This window comes from Manis pentadactyla, chromosome 15 (genome assembly GCF_030020395.1).
Source record: "Manis pentadactyla isolate mManPen7 chromosome 15, mManPen7.hap1, whole genome shotgun sequence".
Taxonomy (NCBI): Eukaryota; Metazoa; Chordata; class Mammalia; order Pholidota; family Manidae; genus Manis; species Manis pentadactyla.
In genome coordinates, this window is record NC_080033.1 from 32,357,438 (window position 1) to 32,377,316 (window position 19,879).

Consider the following 19,879-nt stretch of genomic DNA (forward strand, 5'->3'; position numbering starts at 1 on the left):
ACCATGTGAAAATTAGGATTCAAGAGAAGGGAAGGGATGGACAGTCCTGTCAGACAAAACCAGCATATGGAGAAAAGGCCCTCAGAAGGCCTGAGCTTGAGGTGGAAGACAAAGTCAGGGTGGCTGGAACACAATCAGTAAGGAGGAGGTGAGCAGGGTCTGAAGATCAGGCTTAATAGTTCGAATTTATCCTAAGTAAAATGTGAAGCCATAGAAACATTCATTTCGGGTTTTTATTTTGTTTTTATCATTAAAGGATTTAAACAAGGATGGGATGGACTTTTTTACCAAAAAAATATTATATTAACAGTAATTCTCAACAGAAACATTACAGCCAACCCCAGAAGACATTCGGAAACATGTAAGCACATTTTGGCTGTCACAGTGATTTGAGTACACCGCCAGCATTAGGGAGGCCTGGGGGTGCTGAACATCCTGCAGTGTACAGGACGGTCTTCTCAGTGAAGAGTGGCCAGGCCCTCTTGTAGGGCCACCACTCATCTCTGCCAAGACTCACTGGGGATCTGGCAGCCTTCTGGAGGTGAGAGTGAAGGGATAACAGAAGTGATAGTGGGGACATTTGGACAACTGGTGTTGTTGAGATGGGAAAAGATAATGTCAGGAAGAGGACTGGGGTCTCAGTGAAGAGTGAAAAAATAGCAGATTCTGAGCAGACATCATAAATTGGCCACACTATGTTTCTTGTTAAATGGGAAAAAGTTTCAGCATCTTTCTCAATATTGTTCCTAGTAGCCATTAGCAATTATTTCCAGTTAGAATTGAGGTGAACCTAGTTGGCAAATACCTGATTTGGTAGTCATCCAGAGACAGAGCAAAGAGAATTCAAAGGGAAGAAATGGAAAGTAAGTCTGGAAAAGAATGTGTGGCAGTTTGTTACTGAATAACATACTATTCATCCAAACCTTGAATGCCTGAATGAGCTCCTTGAATAAAAAGGACAATAGCTCCTCCCTCTCTTAGAGGATTTTTCCTGGAAGCCCACCAGACTGCCACCTCTCTTCCTCCTCCTACCCCTACCAAAGCCTCTCAGCTGTAATTTGAGTGTTCTCCACAATTAAAAAATAATGCCCCTAAAGATTTGCCTATCATTCAGAAAATTATCTGCCATACATAATTAGGTTAACTTGGCATCTGAAATGTTCACATGTTATTAATGAGAGCAAACATATGGAGCAGGTGTTCCTGATTTGCCGAGAAAGGGTAGTAAGTCATGAGTTCCACACACAAATTCTCACCAGACCTCTCCCAGAAAAGAAAACAGTATATTGGAAAGACTTCAGAGTCCCAGAATGTCAGAAGAGTCCTCACTCAAGACATGTATAACTCTGTGGAAGCACAGAGTTAGCATTCACCCCAGTAGATAACCCTAAACTTGGGCAAATTCAGACACAACACATTTCGGAATCACTAACACTCATTATGTCTCCTCTCTGCCTTTAGATCAACCCAAACCTGTATCCTTGTGAAAAAAGATTGCAGATAGGGCCCTGAAATGAGAAGAACTTGTTTCCATCCATAGGTTGGAAAGAAACATACCAGGTGGGAAATTGGAGATGCTCTTGAGTGGTTTCTTAAGAATGCCAGATTCATTAGAATCTCTAACTAACTGCAACTTTGCAACATCACAAAGGTGCCCACACATCACCACCCTTCCTGGAAGCTTGCTGTTCTTTTCCCTGGGCAATGTGCCACTGTGATGCACGCTTGCAAGTATAAGCACTCTGTGAACACTCAGATGTCAGGGAAAGTGTTTAAAACAAGCCTACCTGAAGCTAAGATATTGAAACTAGGCCAAAAGGGTAGGCTAGGTTACCATGGAGGAGTAAACTGTGTCCTCTCACTGGTTCCCCTGATTAATACACTATGGCAACAGGGTCTCTTTTACAGTAAATCACCTGAGGAGGAGCGCTCACTACAGAGCAGACTTTCTTTTAATTTCTCTTAAAGTTTTCTAATCAAAAAAGCTTCCCTAATTGTGTTCAGTCCATCCTAACAGAAAATGGAAGGGGAACCCATGCTTTAAAGGGCAGTCTTACAGTGATGCTTGACTAGTAGAGCCTAAAGGCTTGATGCTGGTCGTGTGTCTGAACCAAAGCCTAGAGGCAGAAGCCCCGCACTAGAGATGGGCCCAGGGTCCCTCTGGTCACAGACTGGAACCTAACTAAGCATTTCTTTGATTACTGAGGTAAAAGAATGTTATAACTGGGCAAACTGCTCAAGTCACCACATATTTCTGAGTGGTAACATCACATAGCTATCTAGCATTAGATCTGAAACTGACCTCCACCAATCCAGGTTATCCATGCCATTACCCAAGGCTGGCTTGGTAAGGTTACATTAGTCATTTTCCCATCCTAAATATATTTAGAGACTTGAATCTTTCTAGAACCATTATGGGGTTAAAGCAGGCATGTTGATGGTTCTAATTCCCTCAGTTCACTTGAGGTCACCTGAAGCTGTGGTTTCCCAAATGGCAACAGCCTCCTACCTGAAGCCTCTGCACCCCTTCACTGTGGGTGAAGACTTTCCCCAGCAGCGCCAGAGCTTACTCCACCAAATGGGAGTGTAAACTGGAACTGCAGGTGGCAGGACACCAGGGACAACCCTCAAGTAATAGAGATGGAAGTAAGTGAATAAATGCCTCAATTTCCCTGGCCTCTGGTGATCAACTCTAGGTGTATTCCATACAGTTTCTTACAGGGTCTGTGACAAGATGGTTTCCCAAAACTCATTTGTTTACATACTTTTATGGGCTTTTCTCCCTTCCCTGTCTCACTTCTTCCAGTCCCTCACTTGTACTTCCTAGATTCACCTCCCAAATAAGATACCAGCACAAGTCCTTGAGTTACTCTGGTTCTGCAGGAATCCAAACTAAGACAAAGACAAAGGTAGTTTTAATCACTCTCTAGCTTAGTATGCTATATAACATAGTATTTTCATATATATTTTTGGAAATATATATATTTAGAATTATATAGATTTATTTATATGTAAGTATGTACATAAAAGTTTTTAATGAATGAGATCAAATTATGTGATAAACAAAGATACACCATGCAGAGTTCCCTTAAAGAGAGAGCCTTTTGCCCCAGATGCAAGGGGTGCTATCAAGGTCATCCTCCAACTTGCAAGCCCACTCAGAGAATGCTCTTCTGCAAAGTCTGCCTAGCCTCTGAGTGAATCCGAACACCACATTGGGTCATTGCCATTTGGGATAGGAAAGATCATAAAAGGAAAGACTGAGTGAAAGCCACTTAAACTGTTCTCCCATCACTGGCCAAAGCAGTGACTCTAAAACATTAGCATATTCCAGGAATAGGTGAGAAGATAGATGTTTACCACCCTTAAAGATCTTAAGAATGCAGAGGGAATGGTCTCTATTATTATATTAATTTAATTCACTAATCAAGCCTCTGAAGAGAACATCTGGGTCCTGCAGAATCACTATACACTGCTGCAGACTTAACTGGTAGTGATCACATTTGTACTTGGAAATAAACTCATGAAGAAATTTTTCTTTGTAAAGAAAGCAGTAAAACTATTAAAGAGCACAAAAGACTTGAATAAATGGATAGCCACACCATATTCCTTCAAGGAAGATTTAGTATTTCAAAGATAGCAATTCTTCCCATGTTTATCCATATTTTAATAGTCTCAATCAAATACCAAAAGATTTATTTTAGAATTTGAAGACATTATTCTAAAATTAATTTGGAAAAATAAATGAAAAAGAATAATCCAAAATGTTTTAAAAAGAAAAATATTGGTGGGGAGAGGAGTGGCAGGATGATTTTATCATTTCTTTAATTCACTTAACTAAAATAATTCAAATAGAGACACAACAATTTTTAAAAAGTATAAAAATAGAGTGCAGAGTGGGACTTCCAAAATGTCACAGTAAGGATCTCCAAAAATTTGCTCCTCCATTAAAACAATGAAGACACTAAAAAAAACATGGCACAAAACTTTTTCAGGACTCTGGAAAAACCATAGACTTGCAAAAATCTTAGGATCATTTATCAAGAAAAACAGCTGCATGTTTGTAAGGACAGTAAGCTTTCTGGTGCTTTCCTATTCCCATCCCCACCTCAGACCCACAATGGGCTTGAAAACCAGAAGACTCACAACCATGATAGCTGCTAAAACCAGCAGGAGATAATAGGGGTTTGGGGTTTGGAGAGCATCAGAAAGCCCCAACCCCAGCAAACTGTCACTACTTCATCTGTCAGCCCTTGGAAAAGCACTATTCACAGGACTTGTCATTATTTCACCTGGCTCACAAATCCCTCAGTGGGAAAAGTCCTACACCAGGGCATTTGTCAAAAACAGTAAGTGACAATTGTTGAATCTCACAGATGTCTGAAGAAGTGATACTAGTTGGGAAATAAGAGGCTGGCCAAAAAATTTAAAAAGGAGATTGGAGAAAGAGCTATTCCTAGGAGTTTTAAAAAGTAGATCCCCATATTCCTACATATCTAGCAGTCCATTTACATGTGAGTCTCTGGCATGCCCAAGAAAGGCCTGAAGGGCCCAATCTCTCTCAGATGGCTTACTCTGAGGCCCTACACAAGCAGGGAGTGACAGCTAAGGTGGAGATGTAAACTTCCAGAACATTGAAGGCATGTCCCAACTAAGAGAGAGAGAGAGAGAGAGAGAGCCCTTTGGCAAAGTGTACAAGACTTATTAGTTTAAGGCATTTAAGAAAAAGTTTGCCCAATCATTAGCTGACCTCTAAGCTAACCAAACAGAGATGTTGCATACAACATGTAACACAGATTTTACAGAATTAGTTCAGGAAAGTCCCTAGACAACAAAAATGATAAACCCTGGAGAGAGGGAGAGTCTGATTCCCAGAGCTGAAAAGTTATATTATTTTAAAAGTAGAGTTTGCAACAAAAAATTATGAGAGATGCAAAGTAACAGGAAGTATGACACACATACACACAAACACAAGCAGTCAAAAAAACTATTTTTAAGGGAACCCATATATTATAATTCCTAATTTAAATTCAGCTTTTATAAATATTTTCAAAGAACTTAAAGAAGCTAGACCTCCTGAATTAAAAGAAAGTATGTGACTGATGATCACCAGAGAATATTAAAAAAGAAACATAAAATATTAAAAAGAACTGAATAGAAACTGAGGAGATGAAAAAATATAATTATTTTTTAAATCACTAAAAGGACTCAATAGCAAATTTTAGTTGAAAGAAGAATCAGTGAACTTGAAGATACATTAGTTAAAATTATTCAGTCTGAGGAACAGAAAGAAAAAAGAATAATGAAAAATGAACAGAGCTTCAGAAACCTGGGCAACAATATCAAACATATGAACAAAAGCATAATGGGAAGTCACAGAAGGAGAAGAGAGAGAGAGAAGCAGCAAGAATATTTAAAGAAATAATGACGAAAACTTTCCAAATTTGACAAATTATTTCTCTACATAGCTATGAAACTCAGTAAGCTCACAGAAGTCACTCAAAGAATTATACACCTAGACACATTGTACTCAAAATGTCAAAAAACAGAGTATGTAAATCAACCCAAGTAGATCTGGTATTTCAGTGTATAACAGAGGTGAAATTTCAGTTCACTGAAGAAGCCTGGATTGTTCAGTTAACAAAGCTGGGCCACAGATTAGTAGTTCTGAAAAAAATTTTAAATGTATCCTGACTCATTCATTTTTCTAAAATAAACTCCTAATAGATAAAGATTTAAATACAAAAATGAGACCATAAAAGCCTGAGAAAAGGTTCTGGTCCAACATGGCAACACAGGAGCGCCTGAACTCCCCTCCCACAGGCCCACCAAATCTACAGCTGCACATGGAGCGATTCCCTCTGAATCCAGACACTAGCTGAGTGACTCCTGCACATTGGGCAAATAAGAAAATACTGACATCGAAACAGGTAGGAAAGGCTGAGGCACAGTCTTTCCATAAATTCCACTGACAAACAACTGCCAGCTTTTTCCTGAGGAGCAGAGATTTGGGCCAACATCTAGCAACCCAATTTAAAACTTCCACTTTTTAAGGTCCCCAAAACACCTTGCTCTGAAAGCCAATGGGGCTTACATTTCTGAGACCACAAGACCACCAAATAAAGAAACACTTCTTAAGAGGCTCATGAGAAATAGCTGTGGTTCTCTCTCAGGCCTCAGCGCAGAAGTTGCAGGCAGAAACACCCATCTTCCACTCTTTCCCTGAAAATGGCTCATTAGCATACTTTAAAAGCTGCTACTTGAGTGTCTGGTTTCTAATTTAGCACATATACAGGGGCTGACTGGGATCCTCCCCAGAGACCAGGAAGGCCAATGAATGCCATCTGTGCATTCTCTGCCTGGCCTGCTTCAAGTCACTGGTGTCTCTCTGGAAGGAGTGTGTGCACACCTGGCACCCCAGCTTTTGTGGCTGCTGTCTGTTAGGGTCCAGGACTCCGGGGTTTCCCCAGAGAGCAAACCACATGGACACGGAGATGTAAATCCAAGCAAAGTCTTTATTCAGCCAGCTAGCTGGGGCCGACAGCACCTCCCCTGACACGCAGGCCGAGTCCGAGCTGCCGACCCCTAGGCAACTTTAGGTATGGATTATATAGGGTTTTCACAGCCGTTGCACTGAAGCCCGCGCATTTCTACAACCAATAATTTTAAAACACATTCTATATATTCTTTATTTTAACCAATGGAGTTGAAACGAGAACGCCCCGGTTACCTAACCGCTTCCCGTAATCTCTAGCTCACACAAGCGCGTCTACGTGACTTATCATGGGTTATGTCCCGAGGCTACTGCCCACCTCTGGTTATCTAACTTAGGGCAGGCGTGTTAGCTTCAGGCAGTTTCTACGAAAACTGGGTGGCTCTTGCTCTAGGGTTTAGCTAGGTTTTATTAGTTCTTTTTCCTGACTTTTGCTGCTCTTTGCACTTCTTTACACTGTCCAGAGAACACACTCCTTGATCACATGCCTCTAGTGGCCAGTGGGGCTTGCCTTCACTGGTCCCACAGGCCTGAGGCAAAGAAATAAACAGTTCTTAACCAGCTGTTCCCTAGGGCTCAGAGCAGAGCAAACTGACAGAAGTTGTCTTCCAGTCTTCCCCTGAAAGAAATATATTTGCATACTTTAGAAGCTTCTGGCTGAGAGTCTAACTTCTAATCAGCCTGAATCAGGTGCTAACAGAATCACCTCTTTGGGACACAGCAGGTCTTGGCATATCCCCAGTTTCTGGGGCCACTAGGAGCACAGAAGACAGACTGGATAATCACAAAGGTTTGAGAGACAATTGAGACCTTGGGTCAGGCTAAATGATAAGTTTCATCCCCTACACGAGATCTCTCCATCAAGGCTGGGAGAGGTGGCTGTTTTATTGAATGCACAGAAACCAATACAGAGTGTCAAGGAAATTGAAGAAACAGAGGGATATGTTAAAAAAAATAATAATAATAAGGTAAAACTCCAGAAACAGACCTTAATGAAACAGATATAAGTGATTTTCCTGTGCCCAGTCTCACCATTTTTATTTAACATAATACTAAAAGTCCTAGCTAAAGCAATTAGGCAAGAAAAAGGAACAAAAGGAATCCAAATCAGAAAAGGAAGAAGCAAAATTGTCTCTATTTGCAGATGACATGATATTACATAGAGAAAACCCTTCAGATGCCACCAAAAAAACTGTTAGAACTAATAAAGTCAGTAAAGTTGTAGGATACCAAATCAATATACAAAAGTCAGTTGCATTTCTATACACAATTAACAAACTATCAGAAAGAGAAATTAAGAAAATAATCCCATTTACAATTGCACCAAAGTGAATGAAATAGTTATGAATAAATTTAACCATGTAGCTTAAAAATCTGTACACTGAAAACTATGAGAAATTAATGAAAGAAATTGAAGAAGACATAAATAAATGGAAAGATATGCTGTGCTCATAAATTAGAAGAATTGTATTGTTAAAATGTCCATACTAACAAAAGCAATTACAGATTCAGTGCGATCCCTATCAAAATTCCAAAGGCATATTTCATGGAAAAAAAAAAAACCAAAATTCATAAGGAACCACAAAAGACCCAAAATAGCCAAAGCAGCTTCAAGAAAGAAGAACAAAGCTAAAAGTGTCACACAGCCTGATTTCAAGCTATACTACAAAACTATTGTAATCAAAACAGTATTGTATTGACATAAAAACAGATACATAGATCAATGGAAGAGAATAGAGGGCCCAGAAATAAGCCCATGTATATACGATCAATTAATTAGTGACAAAGAAGCCAAGAAAACACAATGGAGAAAAAATAGTCTCTTTAACAAGTGGCATTAAGAAAAATGGATTACCACATGCAAAAGAATTAAACTGGACAATTACTTTACAGCATACACAAAAATCAATTCCAAATGGATTAGAGATTTGAACATAATACCTGAAACCATAAAACTCCTAGAAAAAATTAGAGGGGAAAAGCTCCTTGTCTTGACAATGATTTTTTGGATTAAACAACAAAAGAAAAAATAAAAAGTAGGACTCCATCAAATTAAAAAGCTTCTGCACAGTAAAGAAAGTGATAAGCAAAATTAAAAGACAACATACAGAATTGGAGAAAATATTTGCAAATCACATATCTGATAAAGGGTTAATATGCAAACTATATAAAGAACTCATAAAATCCAATAGCAAAGTAAAAATCCAATTAAAAAATGGGCAGAGAAACTGAATAGCCATTTTTCCAAAGAAGACATACAAATGGCCAACATGTAAATGAAAAGGTGCTCAGCATCACTAAAAGTCATCAGGGAAGTGCAAATCTAAGCCACCTAACACCTGTTAGAATGCTTATCATCAAAAAGACAAGTGTTGGCAAGAGTGTGGAGAAAAGGGAACACTTGTTCTGCCACTATGGAGAACAGTGTGGAGGCAATCCCACTTATGGGCATATATCCAAGGAAAATGAAAACAGGATATCCAAAAGATATCTACATTCCCATGTTTATTGCAGTATTATTCACAGATGTCAATGTATGCAAACAACCTAGGAGTCCTTCAACAGATAAAGGAATGGAATAATATTTAGCCAGAGAAAGAAGGAAATAGTGTCATTTGGGACAACATGGATGGACATTGAGGACCTTACACTAAGTAAAATAAGCATACAGAGAAAGCAAATACTGTACAGTATCACTTATATGCTGAATCTTTAAAAAGTCAAACTCATAGAAACAGAGTAGAAAAGTGGTTGCCAGAGGCTGGGGAGTAGGCGAAATAGAGAGAGGTTGGTAAAAGCATACAGTCTTTCAGCTGTAAGATGAATAAGGTCTGAGGATATAATGTAAAACATGGTGACTATAGCAGAAACAGAGTATTATATAACTGAAATCTGCTAAGAGAGTAGAACTTAAGTGTCCTCACTAAAAAAGAAAAAAAAAAGATAAATATGTGAGGTGATGGACATGTTAATTAACTCGAGAATTCGTTCATGATCTATATATATATATATCAAATCACCATGATGTACACTTTAAATATCTTACTATTTTATGTATCAATTATGCCTCAATAAAGTTGAAAATTTTTTAAAGCACTGGGACAAAGCAGAAGTGAATATATTTATTGGCTTAGAAAAAGATATCAGTTATGTGACATGAAAAATAAAAGTAATGAAGGAAAATACTGACCAACTTGATGTTAAGATTTTTCATTCCTGAGTAGCAGAAACCAAAATTAAACTGAAAAACAAAAGATAAATATAAAATATATGTAACCCCTGAAACACATAGAAGGTAATACACAATTGTGTTTACACATAAAAAAGGAAAGGAATTCACAGAAGAAAGAAAATAAAATAGGCAATTAACATAAAACAATCATGGTAAATATCACTCATATTTAAAGACATAAAATTAAAACAATACAATGTCATTTTCACATATCAGATTATGTCTTACCTTCTTTAAATCTATATCAGAGTAGACGAGGATATGGTAACTAATTATTGTAATTATTTCACAATGTATACATACATTAAATCATCACTTTGTATACCTTAAACTTACACAACGTTATTTGTCAATTATCTCCATAAAGCTGGAAGATTAAAACTTTTTAAAAGATGTGGTAACTAAGAATTGCACTAGATGGAAATCTATTAACATTATTGCAATTCATATCCTTTGCCTCAGCATTCCTATACACAACTACTTTACCCTATAGAAATACTTTTACCAAGTGCAAAAAATATGTCCAATAAGACTATATAACATAATTTTGCAATAGTGAAAAATAGGAAAAACCTAAATGTCCATCAGAAGACTTTGATGAAATTATCTGTGATAGGTGATAATATTTAATACTATGTTAGCTATGTTTAAAACTATATAAACTTTGAATATGTTAATTACAGTGGTTGCATCAAAGACTACAAATATAAAAACATTTCTTTTACTACCTTATTAACTTAATGCCAGACTTCATCTCTGAAGAACACAATATACAAAATATTGCTGAGAGATATAGGGATTGGAAAGCAAGAATTAGAGAATACAGAGTTGGAAGAGCAATTGGAGATAAACTGTTTCTCGATTTTCATTTTTCATGAGGAAAATTGTGACCAAAAGGGAAAAGTAACTCGCCATACAGTGAAACAAGGTGTAAGACCTCAGGTCTTCTGATTATCAGTTTTCTCTTTTGTTCCCCAGAAAACCATCAGCCTCTTGAAGGAGGGTCCTTTTGTCTCTCCCTTTCTTCTTCTCCTCCATAATGCACACAGTGCAGTGCACACAGTAGAGCCTTAATGCCTAGGTTACAAAAAAGAAGAACAAATGGCTAATTTTAAATAACTGGTCTCCACCCAGTCAATCTGTTGGCTGTCAAGATATATGACTTCCCATTACATCGGGTCTGCTCTGGTCATTTTAATGATCAGATCCAATGAATTGCAAGGAATGCATCCCTTTCAACACATTGAGTAGAGTCAAATGGTTAAATGTCTTCAGGCCAAAGAGCTCCCCAAATCATAATGTAAATTTCATAAGGGGTCTTAGGAAGACTTTACATATAATTTGCTGAACCTTAAGGCCAGCATTTGAATTATTTGCTATCAAGAACTGTCTGTTACATGCTGAATGTAAAGCATTACCCTGGAATTCAGAAATTTTATCCTCAATCCTGCACCTTCATAGTGCAACAAGACCCAAACTAGATATTTTGATCATCTTGATGGCATTTTTCTCTCTGCTTCTTCCAGAAACAAATCCTGCGACAAAGATTCAAGAGTAAGAAATTTATTTGGAAGGTGATCCCAGGAAACGTAAGTAGGAGAATAGAAAAGTGAGATAGAGCAAGAAGTAACTAATAACAGGTGAGTTACTGAGCTAATTACCATTGTGGGCAATTAGAGCATTATCCTTCTGGGGAACTTGGAGAGCCAGTGTAGACCACCCTCAGTTATCTCACTGAGGGAAAACGGGACCGGGGCAATTATATACCAACTCAAGCCAGCCTTCTACTGTGAGCTTTTTTCTTGGGGGGCATTATTTCACTCATCACATCTTCCAAAGTGCAAGAAGAGTAAACTCTGACCCCCAGAGAAATCCTTCAGGCAGCAGGAAATCTGTACTATAATGTTATGACTCGAGGGAATATGGGTGGACCACAGACAATATCTCCCTCCCACTTACATTTTGTCAGCAAGGGAACAGTTAAATTTTTTCTAATAGGAGGACTGAGTGAGAAATAATTTAAATTTTGGGATAGGGATTTAAAGAACTTTAGCTCAAGTTCCCACCACATGCCTGTATTTGTTGCCCCAAAGGGCCCACCTACCCATTCATTGATTTTCCCAGATAGCTCAGTGCAAAGAGAGACTTAAAAACTGTTTCAGGTTAATCAGAAGTAAAATATTTTGCCATAACAAAATCACTGTGGATGGAAGTTGGAGCTACTCCATGAATGAAAGTGTGTGCCCAAGCTCAGAGCTGCCAATATATGCTTTATTGGTGCTGAGAAGAGGTAATTGAAGCAGAGCAGTTCCGCAGTAATGGTTGGTAAATGGGCTTTAGCAGCTATAGCAGGAACCTAATTATCACTAGGGGACTCTCTCTAGGCATGCTCCATGAAAGAGACCATCTGTGGCCATTTGTGATTTGCACCCAGTGCTGGGCCGACTCCACAAACAGGGTCATGGTGCCACTTCTGAGTTTCTCCACTCCTCTTGGACCTCCATCCCTCCCCTGCATTGCTCTCTCCCTCATCACCACTCAGCCATGGGGCAGTCATGGACAATCTCATTTCTCAAGGTAGGCCCATGGTCTCTGCATCTTATCTTGGTCTGGGAGAGCTGTTGCAGGAAAATGGGGCCTTGGAGGAAGGGGAGGAGTGCCTGGAAGTTTCAAGTTAAGAGCAAAGAGGAAATGAAAAAATCATGAACCAAATCATTGGTTCATGACTTGCCTTATGATGTCAACTTTGGTTCAAGTGAAGGAGATGGAGGGAGAGGAAGGCTAACAGGGTGCTGTTATTGCTCTGAGAGGGTAGGTGGGCAATTTGGGCTTACAAGGCCACTAGGAGGGATGTTCCTTGGCTGACTGATTAGCCACCATCTCCCATTAAGCTGTTCTGTGTTGAGAGGCTCCCTTTTGGACAGTGGTCATGCACTTCATTGGAAAGAAAATCTTGGTGGAGAGGAGGAGACAGGCATGTTCCCCACTGACTGCTCAGGCAGGGGCAAATCTGTGCTGCAAAGTCCCTGCACAGGTGGCATTCTTTCTGCTGTCTGTGCCCTGTGCACCTCATAAAAATAGGAGTCAGAGAAGGTTGGGTGGGCAGTTCCTGGCATTTTATGGAAGAACCCTTCCTTTCCCCACCAAGTGACATTTTCACAATATGCAGAGGTAATTTGGAGATGACTGTGGTGGGGGCAGTGGGGGCAGTGGGGATGGGGTGGGGGTGGGGTAAAAACAAGGAAACATGAAACTCTGTTCTTTAAAAGAGAAAAAAAGCCACAAATCCTATGTGCCAGGGCACCAGCAACCCCTGCTTCTGGGGACAGAAAGCAGCTTTTGTCCAAGTCCTTGCAAAGGTAAATTAGCATTCCTTTAAACAGAGCCTTTCTGTTTATAGAGTCCAGGAGCCCTGCAGGCCTAACTCCCCAAAATGTGCCACTGGCCACTCCACAAATCTCAGCAGAGCCCCTTCATTTCCTGCCCTTCCAAGGATCATGTTAGAGGCCTTATATAAGTGAACCTTGGCCAGCCAAACTCGCAAGTGTCCCTGCTGTTCTCCTTTCTGATCAATGAGGCTTCAGTCAAAGTGAACTGTTTATGGTCCCTTGTAATTAACGTGCATGTTCTTGCTGTTTTCTCTGATGTGTGGAGGTGGAGCTCTTTGAGACTACTCAGTTCATTTGCCTCCTCCCCACAAAGCCATTCCAGACCCTTACTTGTGCTTTTATCATGCTTCTTTGTTCCTCTGGTGCACTGGTAAGCAGCCTCTGCTTGGCATTATACCTATTAAGGCACATACAGGCCTCATCCATCAGGAGCTGGGGATCCCAGGTGCAGAGGTCATGCTGTCAACCATGTGTATCACGTGTATTATGCATATGTGTATACACATGCACACACACATATATGCATAAGCACCCAATGAGTTCTTGTTGAATGAACAGGTATGTGAATAAACATTTGCCTGAGCTTTCTAGGACATAACATTCTTTATCTTCACTAAAATTTGAAATATGATCCTAAAGGATGAATAGCACTTGTTGAGCACCTACTATATTCCAGACACTATGGTATATAATTTATGCAGCTTTTCTCATCTGAAGACATAGCACTCTCTCATTCTGATACTTAATTACACTTGGTCAGTGTGAAGCACAGCCACAGTGTCGTTTGGCTGCACTAGCCTGTGGATAAGAATGAAGGTACCAGTTACATTTAAATTCATGCCACCAGCTAATGTGATGAACATGGGCTTCCGGAAACATGAGGCCTTCTGATATCACCTCCAGGCATATCTAAGAGTCCCCCTAAAAACAGTCTCATGATCCCCAAACCTGGCACAGTTACATCAGCATAGGCTTGTCTTCCTGTCTGCCCACAGCTAGATGCTCATCAGTGCGTGTGCAAAGTACATTGCTCCCTAACATCCCAAAGTCACCAGACATGCTGGGACCTGTGCCTCATGGGGAGAATTCTGCTTCTAATCTATGCCACTGTCCAGGATGTGTGGACACATGCAGAGCAGCTTTGAGGCCCAGTCATAAAGACTTTTGCCACACCATTTCTCTGGCCTCTGGTCCTTACCCCTGTAGCCATGGTATGTGCAACTGGCCAGGAGCTGTCCTACTGTATGGGATGCAGCTCCTCACTTATCCTTGTCAGCCTGTTCCAACACCAATGACAATCTCCATCCAGCCTCCCAGTTATGAAACAAAATCCCCTATGCATTCAAAACATGCAGTGGACACCAGAGGTTGGGGGGAGGGGCATGTGAGCAACCCTAGCAGCTTGAACCCTGACCCACATGCCAACTTACCCTGCCAAACAACCATCTTTAGTAAGTCCTATTATATTTGCCAAGCTCTGGGCTATGTGCTTTACATTCACTACCTCATGTTAACTCTTGCCTCAATTCTATAAAGGTATCTATTATTGCCTTCCATCTGCAGATTAGAAAACCAACTATAAGAGGTTAAAGTGCCCAAGGTGTCAAACTAGTGTCAGGGCTGGACTCTGAATCCAGACCTATCTTACTTCAAAGCTGTCCTTTTAATAATATGATATACTACTTATTATGTCAGCCTTTTTCCCCTAATTACTCTGTTTCTCCCTAGAAGTTTAGATATTTATATTTCTCTTATTCATAGGCTTATTCCTGGGCTGAACAGAAACTTCCTGAAGTTAAAATCCTGATGTAATCCTGAATTACTACTGGAAATTACTTTCCCCAGAAGCCTATTACTTCTCTCCAGAGCTCCCTATTTCCTTCCTTTAAGCAGGAAATATACATGAAACAAGACCTTAAATTAGCCCTCACTATTAGCACCTACAACCTGTAATAATTATCTTCAGAGATGTCATCTTGAATCCCCTGGGTAGCATGGATATTACGGGCTATTAGAAACTGTTCTGAAAGCTGGCTGTCAGTCTGATTCATGTCAGGCCAATTACTTAAACTAAAATTAAAATTTGTCAAGGATAGTTTGATGATGAGTCTTGACAGCTAAAGAGAGCCCTTAACGAGCTCCGCAGCATTTTTTGGCAGAAGCAACAGTAGTTTCATCTCAAGGTGAAGGTCTGGTTATTAGTGAAAGTACCAGAGATCAAAGGGACACATTTCCCTGATTTGGACAGACTCCCTGTAACTACTGCCACTGGAATCCACCCACTGGGAAGTGTTAGTTCTCTTCTATGGCACATGGGGGTCCTCAGTAAAGACCAGAGTAGAAAACATGGACCCAATGGCCATGGATTTTAGTTTGGTTGGTATACCAAATCTGGTAGTTGCCTACCTATTTCCCTCATTTTAACAGAAACCTAGTTTTGTTGGAGCAGCAATAGGATCTGCATAACACAGTCTTTTGCCCAAGCTCCTTTTAGAAAGCCACTCATGTGACAATTATGGTTAATGAGACCTAAAAGGAAGTCTGCTTCAAAGTTTCTGGGAAAACTTTCTTTTCTAATAAAAGGAAATGGATATGGTTCTCATTTTCTTTACTTTCTTTTCCCTTCCTGCTTGTAGTAAGCTTGGAATTTATGGAAATACATCTGTTAACTCAAAAATATGAGGTGATAAGCTCAAGGATGAAATCCAACCTGCTAAGAATGGAAGAACCGAACTGTATGAGCCCAGATCCTTCAAGGCACCTGAATTGTTGCACAATCCCTGGGCTGGTCACCTCCAAATTAAGTTGCTGTAGTTAGGTTTTTCTGTAGCTTGCTACAGAAAGCATTCTCAGTAGGCACAGTTAGAGAGAGAAGCAGAGAAGGATACATAATTATGCCAGCTCAGCAGGGAAATTGAACAATGTGGTCAGTAATCCTATCTAAAGACCACTGAAGTCTGTGGCTCACTATGGAAAGCAGATAAAATCAGTGTAGACTATGACAACCCTCTTCGCATGTACCTCTTATAGCAATATCCACTCATTTAGTTATTCTCATGGAGTATCTGCTCTGCTTATGTGTTAGACATTAGCTATGTGATACTATAAACATATAAATATGATTATTTCATAGCTGTTTAAAAACATGAATATCTGTAGATTCAACATTCCAAAGTATGCATTGTCCCGCTCTAGTCACCTGAGCCGTGTGTGCCCTCTCCACCTAAACCCCTGAGAAGGTTCTTCTCTGCTGCATGGAAATTACCCGTGTGTGTGCTCATCATTGTATTGAGTACAAGAGTAGAGCATTCCAGAATAGGAGAGCATCCTGATAGTGCCTACCAAAGTCACTATGTACTGAAGCAATAAGGGCCACTGTTCTAATTGCATATTGCTTAGCTTCATCTTAACTTTCCTGGCTGACTTTTATATAATAAATGTGTTTCTAAAAATTTATATTAAATTGATTCATGTTTTACATATGCTTTGAGGGTTTACTCTTTTTGCTACTGAAATCAATCCCAAGTCTAAACTTTCCTGAAAAGTGAATAATCTTTCCCTTATTGATCTGATTTTTGAAACCAGATAATTGGGTATGAAATTTTTATGCAAAGAATATATGAAATGGTGTCAATAAAGTATTATGCAAAGTTCACCTATGAGGAATTCTGTATCTGTGTGACCATTAGACATGTGTGCCTAATAACCTTCAGCCTTCTTCATCTCAGCTGATGAGAATTCAGCCTTCTAGATATTCAGGCAAAAAAAAGGTGGCATCTTTCTTGACACATGCAATCCTCTAAGCAATACTGTTGTATTTACTTCCAAAATATATCTGGGATCTGATCCCTTCTCACTACCTCCTCTGCCACCACCCTGGTCATCTCTAATGTAATTACTGCAACAGACTCATCCCAGATCTCTCTTCTCCCATCCTCACCTTCACACAGTCTATTTTCCACACAGTGATCTAAGTGATACTTTCAGGATACAAGTCAACCAGGTAACTCCTGTGCCCAGAGCCTTTCACTCCCATCTCAGAGTAAACACCAAAGTTCTCCCAATGGCCAAGGCCCTATATGATCAGGCCATGTCATTCCTTGCCTGCTGTTCTACCATGCTCAGTGGGCTCCATCAGCACTGGCCCCCCAGCTGCTCCTCACCCATGCTCCGCCTCCTTACAGTCTGTGTACTGAATGTTTTCTCCATCTGGAGTGCTTTTCTCCCAGATGTCTTTGGGGCTGAACTCTTCTCCTCCTTCACCTCTTTGCTGGCATGTCATCTTCTGGGCCTAGGGATGGGTGGGGCCAGGATGTGGAGAGGGGGGTTGGTTGGGAGGGGCTCAAGTAGTCTCCAGTCCCCTCTTTTGAACCAAAATAGCTTCATTTCTGTGCGCTTTATATATTGGAGTTCCACATAAGATTTAATGTGAACAAAGGATTCCCCTGCCTTAGCAGAGAGCTTTTAAAACCACCAGACTGGAGAGGACAAAAGCAATGGTTAGGAGATTTGTTAGACATAATTGCTGTAATTTGGGTGAGCACTGATAGGGGAGGGACTAGGATGGTAGTGATGTGGAAAGAAACTGATGGACATGAGAAAGGTGTCTGAGGGCAAATTCACCAAACCTGTTCACTGATTGGCTGCAGGGCATGCAAAGGAGTCAAGGATGCTCCCAGGTTTCTGAACCAAGTGCTAGATATGCAGTGATCATTTACAGAGAAAGGTTGAGATGTCTTAGATGGGAAGTTCAGTTTTATTGAGTTTGAGGTATTTGGGACATTCATAATGAAACTACCAAAAGCTGGGGTAAGGTTATGTAGGACTGGAGATGCAGGAGTCATTATTATAAGTAATAATAGTTGCCATTTGTTGAGGTCTGGTTGTTTCCCAGGCATTCATCTCATAGGGTCATTGTAAGGACTCTATAAACAGAGCATATTTGTTCAAGTTGTGTCTCTGTTCCTCCCATTCACTTGAGTTAGTGAAAAGTAGAATGTTTATGAGGAAAGAGAGGTGCCTTGCAGGACCAGTGGGCTAGGCAGCTGTAGCCTCTTGGAAGAACTGGAACCCACACTTGAACACCCTCAAGACTATTCTCCCACCTCTTGTCTATCCTCCTCTCTAAAGGTCAGCTTCACAGCAGCAGAACAGCTTACCCTGGGCTTAGTTCCTGCAGTGGAATGTGTCCACCAACAACTCCCCAGCTTGATGTATGCCAGCACTCTTTCTCAGTGCCAAGTGCAAATTGCCAGGGAAGTGATTTGATTGGCGCAGGTTGGGGAGGTGCATATCTCTGAACCAATTACCTGTAGCCAGGGGCAGGGACACAGAGAGAAACCATGTGTTTGGAAGGAAGACCAAGTAACATTTCCCAGAAAAGGGGTGGAGACTGGTTAGTTCCCAGAAAAGATAAACAGCTGGACAAACCAAAAGGCATCTCCTATAGGAAGCTGTCATTATCCCACTTTACAGATGAGCAACTGTAGAAGGTACACAAGTGAATGAAATGCCCCAGGGCAAATCATAAACAAAAGTAGAAAGAAATCAAGGAGACTTCTGTTCAGGTCCCATTTTCATGGGGTAATTGGAAGAAGAGAAAATGGAGAAGGAACCTATAATAAATCCTATGTTGATAAACTTGTATCCGATCAGCCTATCCAGGAGAATGTCTACACAGGTCCAGTTCATGGTGGGGGCTGCCTGGGTCTCTCTGCCCAGTGGGGCTCCCTGGCCACTGGGCTATATGCTGCCCTCACAGGCAAAGCCAGAAACACCAGGGTTAACCAATGAGAGATGAAGGTAAATACTTTGGCTTCCTCAGCTTTCTGGGGAACAATTCTAGGGTGTGTTCTACAAAGTTATCAAAGTCCCCAGTGGGATGGGTTCCAGTTGCCCACAGTGGTACCCTGATCATAACACAACTTTCTGTCTTTTCTTCCTTGTCTCACTCTCCCATTGTACATCCTTGGAAACTACCTGCACCCAGATCATTCTTTCTGGGTCGGCCACTGAGGAAACTCAAACTAAGACAGAGAACAGGAGGGAGTTTCAAGGACTGTGCATGCACAGGAACCAGAGAAAAGCTCACAGGAGATGCCGGAGAACTGAGGCCAGAGGCCAAGACCTTCTGCCTCCAGAGGATGCCTACATCTCAGACTTGGCCCCGTAGCAGATCAACACCTTGGCATCCACTAACTACAGCCATCCATCTCCTACCGTGACATGAAGGGAGCCTTTTAATTATTCTCCAGATTAGTCAATAGATCAAATGTACAAATGAGCAGCCCACTCCTTCCTTATTATTACTGCTGCTGCTCCACTCCTGCCTGTAATATCTGGCCCACATCCAGGGCTTTGTTTCATTTTGAAAAAAAAAAAAAAAAAAAAACAGAAGAAACAACCTGATTTTTTCTGATGTAAAGAAATAAAGCACTCCACTAAGCTATTTTTATTTCCTGGCTGACAGCCCTTTTATAATCTCCAGTGATTAAGAAATTAATTGGGGTCTTGAAAATACAATTTTCCATAGGTGATTATTATAAACCATTGGGTTGCCTTGCAGAGAGTGGACCATTTCCAATCTCAGGCTAGGAAAATTCAATGCATTTTTTGCATTCTCCCTAAGACATTATTTGCCAATTACCTTTGAAATGCTTCCCTGGCAGCTCTCCAAAACAAGCCCTGTCCTTGCTAACAGGATACATGGGGGAGTTCTAGCCACACCATTTAGAGAGCTTTTTATGCACAGTTCCCCCTAACACA

General features: G+C 40.5%; 1 long non-coding RNA gene across 1 annotated transcript; it reads left to right on the top strand.

The window, feature by feature from the left end:
* The first annotated feature begins 2,464 nt into the window (after positions 1-2,464).
* LOC118910060 (uncharacterized) lies at positions 2,465-19,482 on the top strand. The gene is made up of 3 exons (XR_008994066.1): positions 2,465-2,646; positions 11,252-11,365; positions 19,104-19,482. It is a non-coding gene; the product is annotated as an uncharacterized LOC118910060 (long non-coding RNA).
* The last annotated feature ends 397 nt before the right edge of the window (positions 19,483-19,879 follow it).